This window comes from Onychostoma macrolepis, chromosome 07 (assembly GCF_012432095.1).
Source record: "Onychostoma macrolepis isolate SWU-2019 chromosome 07, ASM1243209v1, whole genome shotgun sequence".
Classification (NCBI taxonomy): domain Eukaryota; kingdom Metazoa; phylum Chordata; class Actinopteri; order Cypriniformes; family Cyprinidae; genus Onychostoma; species Onychostoma macrolepis.
In genome coordinates this window covers 41103275-41119655 of record NC_081161.1, presented here as the reverse complement: position 1 = coordinate 41119655, position 16381 = coordinate 41103275, and positions in this window count along the sequence as shown.

The following is a 16381-nucleotide window of genomic DNA, read 5'->3' as shown; positions in this document are numbered from 1 at the left end:
TGAGTCCCTCTAACCTTTTTAAGTGCATTTTATCTATTGGGTCACCAAAATCTATTTTTAGAATATTTTTGTATTAATTGAAATGTCTCCTTTAATAAGGTTTAAAAACATGACATACATTTTATCTATATATTAGAAATAATCTTGTTTTTTTCAGTTGACACCACCTATTTTGTCATGTCCCTGATGGCCTTCTATGAAAGTGTACTTGGGATATGAATAATAAAATTAGAAAAAACTCCATACATTTTGCTATTCTCATATATATCTATCTGTGCTTTTTTGCTGGTAATGTTTTTTTCTAAGTAAATTCATGATTATTCAATAAAATCATATTATTTAGTTCCGTACCTCAGTAACCCCTCAACCCTGTTACACAAATCATTCTCCCCCCATAAAAATAATGAACTGATCCTTATGTGACATCATTAACAGGGAGTGACATCATATAACTCTTCTGAACAACATTGTGAGCAGACATAGGCAAATTACCACCTTCTTTTATAACTATAACATTATTAATATTGTGATCTTGTGATTGTCAAGCTTAACGACTCAACCCCGTTACATCAAATAAAGATAGAAAACAATTACTTGTGAAAACGATCTTTGTTATTTTAACAATATACATGATTTCTTAATATCTTGCATACCATGTGCTCTCCTGTTATTCACTACATTTAGGGCAGGGGACGTTTTGAGCAAAAAATCACAACCCCCTCACACTCAACCCCGTTATTTATTTGATCATAACGGGGTTGTGAGATTGTGATGGGGTTGTGTTTTTAACACTTTGGTTCTGAATTTATCCAGTAATTTAAATGAATTATTATATTTGATCAAGAATCTTATACCACATGCATATGTTGAATGTAGTAATGTTCATGTCAAAGCTATGTGTGTGTACGTGTGTTCTGCCTAGATTTTCACATCTCAGTGTTAAGTAAATTCTACAAACAAGACCCCATAACGACAACGTGAACGAAGTTTGTTTGAAATCTTTGCAAATTTCTTAAAAAAAAAAAAACCCCAACACATGTACATAAGTATTCACAGCCTTTGCTCAATACTTTGTTGAAGCACCTCTGGCAGCAATTACAGCCTCAAGTATTTTTGAGTATAATGCTACAAGCTTGGCACATCTATTTTTGGACCGTTTCTCCCATTCTACTTTGCGAGACCTCTCAAGCTCCATCAGGTTGGATGGGGAGTGTCGGTTTTGAGATCTCTCCAGAGTTCTCTGGCTCTGGCTGGGCCACTCTAGGACATTCACAGAGTTGTCCCATAGCCACTCCTTTGTTATCTTGGCTGTGTACTTAAGGTTATTGTCCTGTTGGAAGGTGAACCTTCTGCCCAGTCTGAGATTCTGAATCATTATCATTAATGCTATCTCAATATTTTGGTGCACTGAGCTTTTCTTCTACTCTGACGAGTCCCTCAGTCCCTGTCGCTGAAAAACAGCCCCACAGTATGAGGCTGCTTCCAGCACACTTTACTTTTTGGATGGTACTTTGCAGGTGATGAGCAGAGCTGGTTTCCTTCAAACACGATGCTTGAAATTGAGGTTTATCAGACCAGAAAATATTGCCTGAGGGTTCTTTAGGTGCTTTTTTTGCAAATGCCAAGTGTGTTTTCATGCGTCTTCACTGAGGAGAGGATTGAGTCCTGCCACATTGTCATAAATCCCAGATCGGTGGAGTGTTGCAGTGATGATTGTCCTTCTGTAGGTTTCTCCTATCTCCACATATGATCATGGAGATGGAGGATGATCAGGTTCTTGGTCACCAGTCTAACCAAGGCCCTTCTCCATCAGTTGCTCAGTTTGGCCAGGAGGTCAGCTCTAGGAAGAGTCCTGGTTGTTTCAAACTTCTTCCATTAAGGGTAACAGAGACTACATGCTTCTGTGAACCTTCAATGTTACAGAAATTGTTCTGTACCCTTCTCCAGATCTGTGCCTCGATACAATCCTGTCTCAGAGGTCTACAGACAATTCCTTGGACTTCATGGCTTTATTTGTGCTCTGACATGGACTCTTACCTGTGGGACCTTATATAGACAGGTGTTTGCCTTTCCAAATCATGTCCAATCAACTCAATTTACCACAGGTGGACTCCAATCAAGTTGGATGATCAGTGGAAACAGGATGCACCTGAGCTCTATTTTGAGTTTCATAGCAAAGGCTGTGAATACTTATGTACATGTGATTTTTATTTTATTTTTATTTTATTTTATTTTATTTTTTCATTTTTTTTTTTTTTTTTTTTATAAATTAGCAAAGATTTCAAAAAACTTCTTTCACATTATCATTATGGGGTATTGTTTTTAGAATTTTGTGGAAAATAATTGAATCCATTTTGGAACAAGTTTGTAACATAAAATGTGGAAAAAGTGAAGCACTGTGGATACTTTCCGGTTGCACTGTACAGGGGTGTTGTATGTTGGTGGAAAACCAGAGCCTGGGTGCTTCAGCACCATCTCCATGTAGAGATGTTGAAGGAAGTGTGGGCCAGATATTGAATGCCACACAAGTTACATGTTTTATTTTGATGACCTATTCAGTCTGCAGTCTGTTTTTTCAATTGCAATTTATATCTGTTGTCTTTCTTGGTCACATAATGAAATACAGTGTTTATAGAAAATCTTAGAAAATCTTACAGTAAAATTAGAATTTGAGTAAAAAAACAACTATTTATATGTTAAGTTGTATTTGTCTCTTCAACCCCGTTGCCATCTTCAACCCCGTTACCCTAGTCTCAACCCCGTCACACCTACATTTTTATTAATTATTTTTTTAAGTTTATGAAAAAGTAATTTAATGTTTGTTGAACTCAGTCTGAAATGTTCAGAGCAATCATAAGAATACTGATTTTAGTTCAAATTCTGAAGTTAACCCACTTCTTTTATCAAAAATGATGAGGTTGCTGTCACAAAAAATTCAATTTCAGGCTTTAGTATAGCAAAAGTGTGAGATTTTATGTAACTTTTATATTTGCAAATACTGAATTAGTGTGAGGGACATCTGATTAATAGGAAAATGTTGATTTCATTACAAATACATTTTATGATCATATTCAGAGAGCTCCCATAGTGTCCATAACGGGGTTGAAGATTAATAGTGCCCATATCTTAAAATAATGACCAACTGTTTTTCAGGAAGTTAAATATGTCATTAATGCTGTGGGGTGTTCAGAAAAGTAATATTTTTTGGTAAAAAATCTAAAAATGTGTAAGTCCAAATCGTACCGGTTTCGTGGAATGACTCAGGAGCTGCACTTGGATGCCCAAGAGGCGTTTCAAAGATGGCCGCCGAGTGACATGACTTGTCTTAAAGAGACTTTGGTTATAGTAGTGTACATTTTTACACCATTTTTTGTTTTAGTCATTTATTTGGATGAAAGTATTCTGTACATTAAATCAAATGGCATCACATTCTGATCTATTTTCTCTAAAATCCACCTCTAAATATACCATGATTTGTCACTTTTCCTGTCAATCAAATGGTTTCTTCCTGTCTAAGTGGGCAGTTCTTTGTCAGAAACGGTTGCAATGTCAACCATACTTTGTTCAATAAGTCTGTGTGAGACCAGAGAGTCAGTTTCTAATTTCTGCTTCTTGTTTGCTTGGGCATATTGATCGGCTGGTTTCGAAACAGTAATGGGTCAGTGAACAGCGATTTGGTTCTAGTTCAGCCTTGTGTGGGTAACGGGCTTCATATGCTACATTTTACTCCATTAATAAACCACTGTGATACTACCTGGAAATATCTCGGACTGTGTGCATGATGCAGTTACCTTATCTACAACCAGACCTGTGAGCAAAGCATAGACCAGAACATTCTTGTGGAAATATGAGAGAGAAAACATGCTGAAAGAATGTAGACTTCTCTTTTTTCAAAACTGAGATCTGCAGTAGGTGTTTTGTGTGTGTGTGTGTGTGTTGATTGTATGGTGTCTGTCCCTGAGGAAACTATCGAGGAGGATAGGATCCTAGAGTTGGTCTCAATAAAGAGATCCTCTGGGAATATTGGACACATCTACTCTAATACTAGCAGATGTCCATCACAGGTCTGCTGCTAAGTCACTGTTTTACCAGTCAGAATCCAGTCTAAAGTATGTGAGTCTTGAGTCAAATCATGATCAGTTCCAAACAGAATCTTTTTGTTTTAATTTTAATTTTTATTTTCAGTTTTGGCGCTAATTTGGGGAAAAAGTCTCAGAGATTATATAATTTGTATTTGAATTCAGGCCTAATTATGATGGAAGAAGCTTGACAGAAAAGTCACAGGTTGTCAGTGAAGTCAAATCACCTCAAGTACTGAAGTCTTGAAAACTATACTGTAGAAAATCTGTAGAAAAATGCATAATGTCCTGGAAGAAAGTTACCAGGACCTTTTCCGTTAAGTTTAAGGACATTTCATTGTGTTGTATTTTAGGGTTAAATGAAATGCATAATTCAAAATATGGGTAAAATACCTGTGAAACAGAAAATACTTTATATTACATTGTACCATATTTTTTCGAAGTATTTTCTATCATCAAATTAAGCCCATCAGTACTTCATTTGCATGATCAGATTCAGACTCATACATTCATAAAGCCTGTTTGCTTTACAGGGTTGTCTTCAATGAGGATACTAAATAAGAGAAATAATTATCGTTGGGACCATGAAAGGTCATTGACACATTGAATCTACTGATGGCACCACCAGGTGGAAACTATTGGCTAGTTATGTCACATTATGACTAAAATATTTCAATTAATGAATATCATTTTGAATATTAATATTCACTTGGATTGTGAACCATGGGCATTACTTGTAGTTGGAGGGATTGAGGAGACATTTTTATTATTTGAAAAAAAAAAAAACATGGTGAAAAATTTGATAGAAAACTTTTTAGAAATCGCTGTTGTCGAGACTTTAAAATGACAAATTTATATAAAGTAGGATTGGATAAAGCAACTGCAGATCCAGTGTTTGCGTGTATGTTAAAGGGGACCTATTATGGCCATTTTGACAAGATGTAAAATAAGTCTCTGATGTCCCCAGAGTGTATATGTGAAGTTTTAGCTCAGAATACCCCACAGATACATTTTTATAGCTTGTTAAAATTGCCACTTTTAGGGTATGAGACCAAACGCGCTGATTTTGAGTATGTTGCTTTAAATGCAAATAAGCTGTTGCTGCCGGAGAAGAGGGCGGAGCTTCAAGAGCTCAAGCTCCTTCATTAGCAGTGCTAGCCTTTGCAAATAAGCATTCCACTATTAGTACAAGCCTGCTATCTTTACAGAAAACATAATCTGTTTCAAAGTCAGTCATCTGATTATACTGTGCATAATAAATTTGCGTTTATGAATTACACAGAAGGGGAGCACAGCGGGATAAAAATAACAACATAGCTGGTCTCAAGGTGTCACAAACTTTATAAGTCCCACTTCTGATTATGAGCTCGACAACTTCAAGCGATCGACTCACATTGCTTTCATATGCAACTTTTAACTACCACATTCCTACTCACGATCATTCTGGTAGCACTTAAAGGCAGCATCAGTGAAAACAGGTAGAGACAAGGGTAGCTTTAGCAATTAGCCTTACAGAGTGCCAAGAAGCTCTTTCTGAAAGGCAATTTGGAAACAAACGCGTGATACTTACTTTGTCTGGAGCTGACGTTCACGCACAAAGCATTGGTATTGATTCCTAAACATTTAGGGGACGTTACCGATTTTTTTCTGGGATATTTTCTTCGACAATGAAATTTAACCACAGTGTCCTCAGCTCAGATGGGGGAGATTATGGCGACTCTTATGTTCATTAGTGCATCCCAAAACACAACACTTGCAAAGCCTCTTTGGCGCTGACATTGTATATATCTCCAGTAATGGCGGACCGCAGCTTCTCACTCAGGGCTGTGTTTATGCTAATAGGGCAGAGAGCATCACAAATGTGCGGGACTTTTTCCCCTCGGTGATGTGAACAGAGGGAAAATCTGAAACAACTCTTTTGGAGAGACTGTTCATGATTTATTGCTTTTATAAAAAAATGAGTTGGTGGATTTTTAACATTATAGGCTGGTTGTTTTCACACACTGCAGCCACACAACTGTGTTCAAACACCTTATAAAAGTGATTTTTGCATAATAGGTTCCCTTTAAATTTAATAGAAGATGACCAGTGGCTGGTCAGGAATCAGGCTCAAGAAAGCAGCTACAATCCCACAAAGCAGCTTAAGTCCAGCAAACCCTTTTAGAAAATACCAGTGTCGTTTCTCGCCTGGATGAATGCATAGAGCCGGCTCATCGGCTCATTTTCTGTAGTTTTCAGCCCTTTCTGTCCGCTAATACATCCCTGCACGGCTTTTAAACAACAGCTTGTCACGGAGCCGAGGGTCGATCTGATCGGGACAATGATCACCTAAGCTCTGTTTCCCAGCTTGTAAAGATAGTAAAGGAGGGATAAGGGAGGAAAAAGGCAGATTTATTCTCTGCTGATGTCTCCTTTGCTATGCCACAATGCCTCCTGTACACAGCACATACGCAAGATTTATGAGCCTCTGTCCATAACTGGCAGACAATAAGGGCCATTCAGTGGAAAGCCACTGAGGCAAGGCCTGAGCACAAGGAGGTTAGAGGTCATGGACTTTGACCTGCAGAGTCTGAATTGGCATGACTTTGTGCAGTCAGACTGAATGGCTCAGAGAAGAGCAGGGTGATCCCTCCGAAATGGGTCAGTGTTTTCTTCTCACATGTCTTTAAGGGAAGAAAAAAACACGAGAGAGAAAAGAAGTCATGCTTTGAAAGATCAGAAATGAGAAACAGATAGTCGAGCTGGCAGAAGATGGTCAATTTATAGAACGCCATCATGCATGGTTAGGCACACAGCTGAACGCTGGGAAAAGACGAGGTGCCAAAGACACAAGGGTATAAGAGAACAGAGCACTGAATTGAATTGGATCAGTGAACAAATTCATTGAGTGTTGGAAAAACACTTTGGGGATTATTTTGAGGTCTGTCTGTCTGGGATTTGTATTCATGTAGGAATATAATGCGTGCAAGTAAAATAATTTTAGTAGAAAACATATTAGTAGAAACAATTCTGTATACACACAGACTGTATTTTTTTGCCAAGCAAGACAAACAGAAGAAAGTAAAACTAGTAATTATAATTTAGTTTATTTTGAAAGGATGGAATAAAGAGGTAAAGGGATTGACCATTTTGCTTACATAGTTATGAGGTTGTTCGTTTTTTTTAAACAATCATTTGATATTATATTTGACATCTTACTGGGTTTCTGAGAACTCGTGCAAATGAAACCTGTAAGATAATGGAGAAACGGTAAAAATGAAGAACGAACGGGAATATTTTTTCATTTTAGAAGGGAAAATGTCAAAAATAACATTCACTCCATCACTCTTAAAAAAAAAAAAAAAGTTCCAATAGGGTGTTTTCAAAGTGATACCATAGAATAATCATTTTGGGTTCATCAGAAGCCATTTTTTCTTAGTGTGCAGAACATTTTATAATCTAAAGTACCTTTTTTTTCTATTATAAAGAAAACTTTTATGCAATGGAAAGGTTCCATGGATGTTAAATGATGTCAATAAATAACCTTTCTTTTAAAGAGTAAAGATAAAGCATTGAAAGTATTTTGAATTCATCCATATGTTCAGTTGTGATGTTAATTGTGATGTTGTGATAAAAGAAAATTAACTGCTATGATTTATACCTTAAAAAAAAAAAAACAAGTTTAATATTTTACACAATATATTAAGTCCCCAAAAGTTTTTAGGTGCCTTTGAAAACTTAAGTCCAATTGTAAATTGAGTAAATGAATGTCACAACACTGGATAACAAAGCATGAAAGCATTTTCAACAGCGTATCTATTGCCTATTGCAATGACCTTCAGACATTTTAAGTGTGGTAAATACTTTTAGTGACCTCTGTGTATGATAGGCACATCAAAAGACAGGCCTACAGCAGAGCAGTAGTAAGTGTTATGACCCGGCTCTATCTGAGAATGGGCAGCCACAGCTGAAATCACTGCCTTTACTATATGAATTAACTTTGTATGAAAGGGTTAGTGATGGAGTCTATGAAAGACCTTCAGCTAAGCACAGTTTGTTCCTCAGGCTTTTTTTCTTTGCTTTTTAGTGTAGCACATGTTCTTGGCCACTGCAGTCATTTAAGACAGCTGATGAAAGGGGAGCATTACGGTGATCAATGCCTCGTGCTTCTTAAGCCAAGAGATTTTAGCAGTAGATGGCTCCTTACCCTCTTCATAAACAGCTTTCCCTGAGGTATTTTGTAGATGCAACTCTTCAAATTGGGTGCAAACCCCAACAAGATTTACATAAACTTGCGCTGATAACTTAAAAAAAATCAGCTCATTAGAAAATCCCATGTTTACATGAGATTTGATAAAGATTGCTGATAAAGATGTTTATATGCGAAATGAAATTGGACTAAAATTGTCAGCTTATTATTGTGGATGTGAACATGCTCTTTTTTGTGAGATTTTTTATTATTTTTATTATTTTTATTTTTTTTTTACAATTTGACCCACAGTTTTGGCCTTTACACTAGATGGAAATTGCAAAAACTCAAGAAAATATATTTTCTTGCACTATCAGAGTTTTATAATGAGTTGATTTTTAATAATTATTAGTGTTTTGTTGTACATATAAGCACACTGAGCTTCTTTTTTCAAAAGAAGATATTTTGAAGAATGTTGGTAACCAACATTTAATGGTAGCCATTGACTTCCACAGTGATTTTTCCATACTATAGAAGTCAATGGCTACTGTCAACTGTTTGGTTACCAACATTATTCAGAACATCTTCCATTGAGTTTAACAGAAGAAAGAAACTCGCACAGGTGTGGACCAACTTGAGGTTGAGAAAATGATGGCATAATTTTAGTTTTTGCTACTGTCTTTGTGAACAAATTTTTCAGTTTATGGCCAATACTGTACATCTACAGTGATATAGAGATGGAGTTTTACAGAAAGCCTGGACAAATATCTTTATTTTTGGGAAAAGTGCTATACAATTCAAATGTTGGTTGTCAAACTCTTACTGCAGATGAAATACTCCAATGCATTAGTAAGAACGGTGGGAGGTTATATGAAAGCAGGCTTTGTTCTCCACATGTTGTTATTTAACTGTAGAGTCCCTGAATCCCTTCGACCAACTGGACTCCAGCCAGCTCTGCTCAGTTTGACAGTAATCCAGACAAACCAGCTATGTGAATAACCAACATAAATTAAGGGAAATTTAATGGAAATCACATGCATTGGTGACTTGCAATTGCTGGTCACACTCATTAGTTTTCATTTTAATGCAGTGTGTAAAAATGCAGACTTTATTGACTTGAGCCCTCATGGTTTTCAGAGACAAGTTACTGTACAAAGATCTCTCAAAGGTTTAAAGTTTAAATGTTTAAGGTTGTCAAGAGTTTTTTTTTCTTTTCTTTTCTTTTCTTTCATGAGGTTTTGTTTAGCAAAGGCCCATGCTGACCAATCCAGTAACTTTGGACGAGATGAAGAACACGGTTTAACTGAAGAATCAAAATGTATTTACATAAGAAAGTTTATGACTTTCTTCACCTCTGAAACATCTTTCCATTTCAGCAGACACCACTAATCACTTTTATTTTTACCTGACTCCTTTCTGCTGTTTTTTTTAATGAACGAATCAATTCCCAATTGATTGATACATTTTTTTTTTCTCGTTGAATGTCCTGTTTAATTTGGAAGTACATCAGATTGCAGGTTTCATGCAGACTTGATTTGAGGCCCAAAAGTACAGTTGTGCTTGTAATTTTCTCTCTGTTTCTCTCTCTCTCTCTTTTAGTAAAACAACCAAATATCATCAATATTTCGCAAGTGGCATGTCTTTCTCTATCATAGGTTTCGTGCTGCCTTAAGTGAAGCTCCATAACAGATTTTTGCAAAAATCAGTGGTTTACACAAACTGTATTTTAATTATCTTTAATGTTTACTGTATACTCCTGGTTCTTAATATCACATGTTGCCTCAGTGACCTTCTTCAGCTAGTACAAATACAGATTATATGTAAATATCTGTTATGTCTGATACCTTCATCTGGGCGATACTAAATTAAAAACTCAATGTGACTGCTAGTTGTTGAAGGTTAAGCACTGAACATGCAGTGCGCGCGTGTGTTTTGTAGTGCTCTTTAATTCACCTATTCCATTGATTTGTTAAATGGCCAGATAAACAGCAATGCTCCAGTGAGCTGGTGTGGCTTTACTTCCAGGGATTTTAATCAAAATTGATCAATCACCGACATATAAACCTAATGCAATTGCTAATCTGTCTCAGTCTATCGCTCTTACAATTTGGTTTAAATTTAGTTTTATGTTGCAGTTTCTTAAAAAGTTTCAGGCCAACTGGTGAGTAACTCACCAAAGCAAATTTGACTTGGTGAGTGTTAATTTTAAATCCTGAATTCACAGTTCAATGAAATTCAATTTTAACATACATTTAGAGATTTTGTTTTGTTGGTATTTGTGTTAATGTTTAATGTTTTTTGATTATTTAGCTATTTCTTTAGGGGTGTTCACACAGGACACATTATTGCATTCAGTCTGTACTATATTTTATTTGTTAGAGTATGTACATATGTTTTGTTTTTGGCTTTTGTGTGACGTCTTGCTGTTTATTTATTAATTTTTTCGTAAACCGTCTTCTATCCACTACAGCACAGTGGCTTTTTGCCAGCCAAGGATTGGGTAACTGGGAAGGTAGGATCAGAAGTGAATTCTTTCTTGACATAGACAAGACAAACCGTAGCCGAGCTCTTTGTAATGTAACTTATCTACAACCTACAGACACTGAATTAGTAGAATTACTACATGCCAGATGTTAAATGATAGATCCTAACAAATGAGCCCTACTCCCTTACACTTTCTGGCCCAAGGTAGGATGTCCTTAAACAAGGTTAGCAGCGGACAAAGAGAACTATCGCTCAGTTGATAACGGACGCAGGGGAAAAAGTGAACAGACATATAATTCTTCTCTTCCCTCCCAGGAACAATTATTAATCATCACAAAGTTAGAGAGGTTGAAATGGACGTTTTGGCTCTTGTGGTACCAGAGGCTGTCCAGTGGCATAATTAAATACATACATAACATGTGGGTGCGGTGTCGATATGCTGTCTAATAGAGTATGACAGTGGAAAAACAAGAAATGGACCATGTTAACCTCGCTCACATGCAAACGAAAACCGGCTGCAGTTCTGAAAGGGAAATTAATTTCATTGACTGATAATGATGGGCCTCTGTCCACAAAGCAGCTGCTCTGAGAGGTTTAAATGAAAGAATGTGTATTGTTGTAAGTGGTTTTACTTGGATTTACTTGAATTCAACAGGTAATGGAATTCTGGGAAATTAATTTCTTCTTAAATGTGTTTGTCCATAAGAACTCAAACTTTAACTTTTTTAACTGTAGAGCAAACAATCCTATTTTTTTCTTTCCTACACTTATGAATTCACATGAAGTTTCAATTTTATTTTACTTCCTTAAAAAAAAAAAAATCTAATCAAATCAAATTTCCTGTTTACTACCGCATTAAAATTCAAGAACTGAATTGGAATTTACAGAGTAAATTACACTTAATTCTTTACATACAAACAGACGGACAGATAGAAAGAAAAAAAAGGGTCCTTTAGGTTTTGGGCCTAAAATAGGACTGCATGCATTCTTCATGTACCGTAATAATTGGCACAGCTTCATCTGCTTGAAGAATTTGCTGTAATCTTCCGTGTAGCAGTAATTATATTGTCAGTGGTTCTCTTCCAAAACCTGATGAGTTGCTTTGCTGTCTACATGGGCAGCTGCCTTCTAAGCCTGCATCCTAACTTAAATGGAATGACATTAGCGGCAGATTTAGCCTCCGGAATGGAGTTGTTTTCATTGCCTCTACTAGTATGAACTAACTGGATCATGCTAACCAGCCATAACACACTGATAATGCCTTAAAATGCTGCTTGCATAAGCATTTCACTAGGTTTTGGAACAGAGTCATTGAGTAACTGAGATGACTGTCAGAAAAGTGAAAAATTACCTGAAAATATGCAGCACATCCAGTGATACAGCTGTGAGTTAGGAGGATTCTTGTAAAATTATCTCAAACTAAACTGTATCTTTTAAAGAGCTGAGGTTATTAACCTTCGGAAAATATAGTGACTGTATCTTCCCTGGAAACTGAAAAGGGAGTCAGATTAGAGAGTGGTTGTATTTATTATTTTAATTGCCGTTTTGCATGCATTATGCATTAGGTATGTGAGAGGTCCATAGGTGATCATCTGAGACTAACTGATGAGATTTAGCACCCATTGAAGAGGTGGAGGCCAACTGATTCAGTTGTTCCGTGTAAATAAGGGAGAATACACAACACATCTCTCTTGCATGCAAACTGTTTTTTATTACTGTTATTGTTGTTGTTTAATGAACCTTACTGCAGCCGTGAGCATTATTTATGGCCAATTATTTCCATTTTAGCTTTTGCTTTCCTCTTCAAGGCAGTCTGTTTATTATGAGTAATCACACCGAGGACTGCACATTCATGATTCATTGTTCCTTGATCTTCCAAAACAAACAGTGAGAGAAGAGGTCCAGCTGAACAGGCAGTATTTTCAGAGTCTATGTGAAAGTACGACAATCTCAGTGTTTGAGAAGGAAGATCCTTTCAGGAGAAACATCCAGCACTCTCGGGGGTTTGAAAGTATTCATGGAGTAGGAATATCTGAGTTGACATAAATTCAATTCATGTGCTCAAAACTGCTGTGTGGCATGGCCATAAATTTGTCTCAGTGATCAGGTAGGAATAGTAGCTAACCATATACAAGGTTATGTAAGATATATAGCGTTTACACAACATGGTCACTGGCCTCTCTGCTGTGGATCAAACTCAGCAAGCTTCCAAGTATTTGACCTGTAATGTTTTTTAAAACATGTTTAGCGATAAAAATGGCACCATTCCCAATAGACAACATTGGCAGCAGTTTGTTGTAGTATTTACATAACCAAGCCCATTCAGTAAGGTATAGTTATTTATTATTGTTGAATGCTCGATTCGGATTGATTCGTAGATGTTCCAAAGTAGTGATTCATTTTTAAATGAGAAGTAGCTCACATTTAGGGTTGGCAATGTGCATGTGGTCACTGATGTAAGTGGAATAACTGACTCCAGAGTGTTAAATTATTAAAAACCCGTCATGAATATTGGCCACATTACCATCTCAAGTTGTGCATCTTTTTTCTGATGAGATGATCATACTGAAGTTGCTGTCTATTTGCTGGGCTTTTATGAAGTTAAAGGGATAGTTCACCCAAAAATGAAAATTCTCTCATCATTTACTCACCCTCAAGTAGTTCCAAACCTGTATGAATTTCTTTGTTCTGCTGAACACAAAGGAAGATATTTTGAAGAAAGTTTGTAACCAGGCTGTTTTGGGGCACCATTGACTTCCATAGTAGGGGAAAAAAAAAATACTATGGAAATCAATGGTGTCCCGGAACTGCTCTGTTTCCCACATTCTTCAGAATATCTTCCTTTGTGTTCAGCAGAATAAAGATATTCATACAGGTTTGGAACTACTTTAGGGTGAGTAAATGATGACAGAATTTTCATTTTTGATTGAACTATCCCTTTAAGGGCAAAAGTGCTCTAGACATGCCTCTAAACATGCAATTTTAGACAGTTTCATAGATGAATATTCCATCCAAATATCAGCTTCCAACTATAGGGCTGTGCAACCAATCGCAATAAAATTGCAATATGAGAATGTGCATTTTCTAAATTGTAAAAAACCTCCATTTAAGCATTTTAATTAAACTTATGACTACACTGTGCAAAAGATGATCACCCATCAGAATGCAGCATGCTGAAAGAGGTACACGGTGTGGCACCGTTATTAATCAAGCTGCTAAAAAGCAGCCAATTTTATTTCCTTCTGATATATTTTTGAACAACACTTTTGATTAAAGTGAGTGCATTTTCCAAATATTCCACAATATCTGTCAGCAAATTGGAATATGATTAATTTGTCCATATTGCACAGCTCTACTTCCAAATTGAAGAAAAAATGTGCCAAACCACATTTTTGCTATACTTATATGCTTATTTATAAATACTGGTGTTCTTGGAACCGTTTTGCAACATTTGTTTTTTTTTTTTTTTTCAAAAATTCACTCCAAAGAAAAATATACAAGTTCACCCTACATTTGGCTTAATTACTACAAATACAAATCCCACAAAAGGGAAACAAAAGAAATACATCATCAGTGCTTTGGTCTCTGAGGGTGATTCATATATAGTTACAATAAAACAGTCTTTTTGAACAGTGACAAAACTTCAGTGCTAAGAGGAAAAAATCAAATAAACTAAAAAAAAAAAACATCATCATCCATGACGTTGTCCCTCGAGTACCCAACTGGTTATCATGAAATGGCCCATACCCCTCAAACACAAATATTAATTTGGAGGGATATGGATTTCTGAAATCTCTAAATCTCACAAATAATAAGGCAGCCTTTCACTGAGCAAACAAGGAATAAAATTAAATGCAGTGGGCAAGAAATAGAGAAGCAGAGAGTGTGGTATTGCGTTTTCAGAGAATGTTTTATAGCATTGGATAACAGAAAGAGTAAGACATTATCCAGTTTTTAATTAGATACGGGTCCTCTGGTTTCCCTGCAGTAGCTCTCGCTGGAGACTGTCTTAAAGGAAGTCGATGCCATTGAGGCGTCTGGAAACTTAGGCTAATGGACCGTAACACACAGTTACCAATTGGGACTTTTTGGGAAATTTGGACATAGTGAGAAACTGATGAACAAAGAAAGGTTGAGTATTCCTCTTCAGGCCACTATTGACTACTGCATTACTGTAATTCAGCTGTTGACAGATTTGATGAGAAACATGAGAAACTCAGCAGCCCAGCTGGAAAGCAATCAAAATAAATAGTATAAATCAACAAGTGTGAAAAAGCAGAAAGGTAAAAAATATTTGAGGATAAATAAACACTCTGAAGTATAAAATGACATGTTTTGATATTTCGTGTTTGCATTGGAGCAGTCATGTGTTCAAAATGATACTACATAAACACACGTTAACACAGCCACTTTTGTGAACTCCAACAGAAGTCTAGTCCTACTTATCAACAACTTTTGAAGGTTCCTCAGGACGTCAGAGTTACCCATCACTCACCTTCTAATCAGTCATTATTTCATCCAATTTTCCATCTTAATAAGCCCAGAGCCACAAATATGATTAATCCTCAATTATTAATGTTTTTGTAGCATTTTCTGTGGGGGATCATTTAGCTAGAATTGGTCCTCTGGGTTTCCATCTTCCATCTACTCTCATTCTTGGAGGCTTTCACTAAACCGGTGCTTCTAACAAGAGTGTGGGCTGGTGTTATTTTGATTTAGGTCCCTAATGCTTTTAACTTCTCAATGTAGCTTCGCAAAATGCAGTCGCTGCCTTTCTAAAGATCATTATGAGTCAATTAAATGGTCTCTGGATACCTCCTCGCTTTCTAGGACACTGTAATGCGGTTTGATCATCAGATAAATTTTGTGTTTGAGAGCGCGTATGCTAATGAAGTTGTTAACCATGCAATCCAAAGGAAGCCTAATATCAACCGAATTTGCCCATTTAGGCTTGTAAGGGGTGTATCCCACTTGGTATTTAATGTGGTTTTTAATGTACTTTTTAATACTGTCATATTAGTCCACTGTAATTAAATAAAAGAAAGCATGTAATGCTGGTTTACCAACATATTTGCAAAACAAGCGACAAAATGAACTACATTTCTACAGTTTATCAGTTTATCTCAATGGTAGGGACCAGCCAGGTCAATATAGCCACACATTTCTCTGACATTCTGGATATACAGATACTGTTCATTTCTATGCTACCTGTAATGCATTGTAGACCACATTGACTAGTAAAGAGCTGGGCAATACAATAGTATACATTTTGGCGACTATATAAACAACAAACCATTTTAGATTTGCTTTAGTTTATATAGCTTTATGTGATATGGCATACAAATCATTTTAATTATTCTTTTTCAAAAGGCACTGATTTTCATAAAAATGGCATGCTATTTGAGGTTGCAGTCTTGTTTATAGCACAAAGGGTGTGATGCAAGTTAGACGCCAAGTTGTATGCATTGTTATGTGGTTGCTAGGGTGTTCTAGGTGGTTACTAAGGCAATGCTAGACACCACTCATAAATCTAGCAGTATAATATACGACAAAATAAGCCAACAAAAAATCAATTTCTTTAACAAGCTGCGGTTTCAAAATTAAGCTGTGATTGATCAGACAGAAAGGAATGTTCATTTTCTCCACCAAA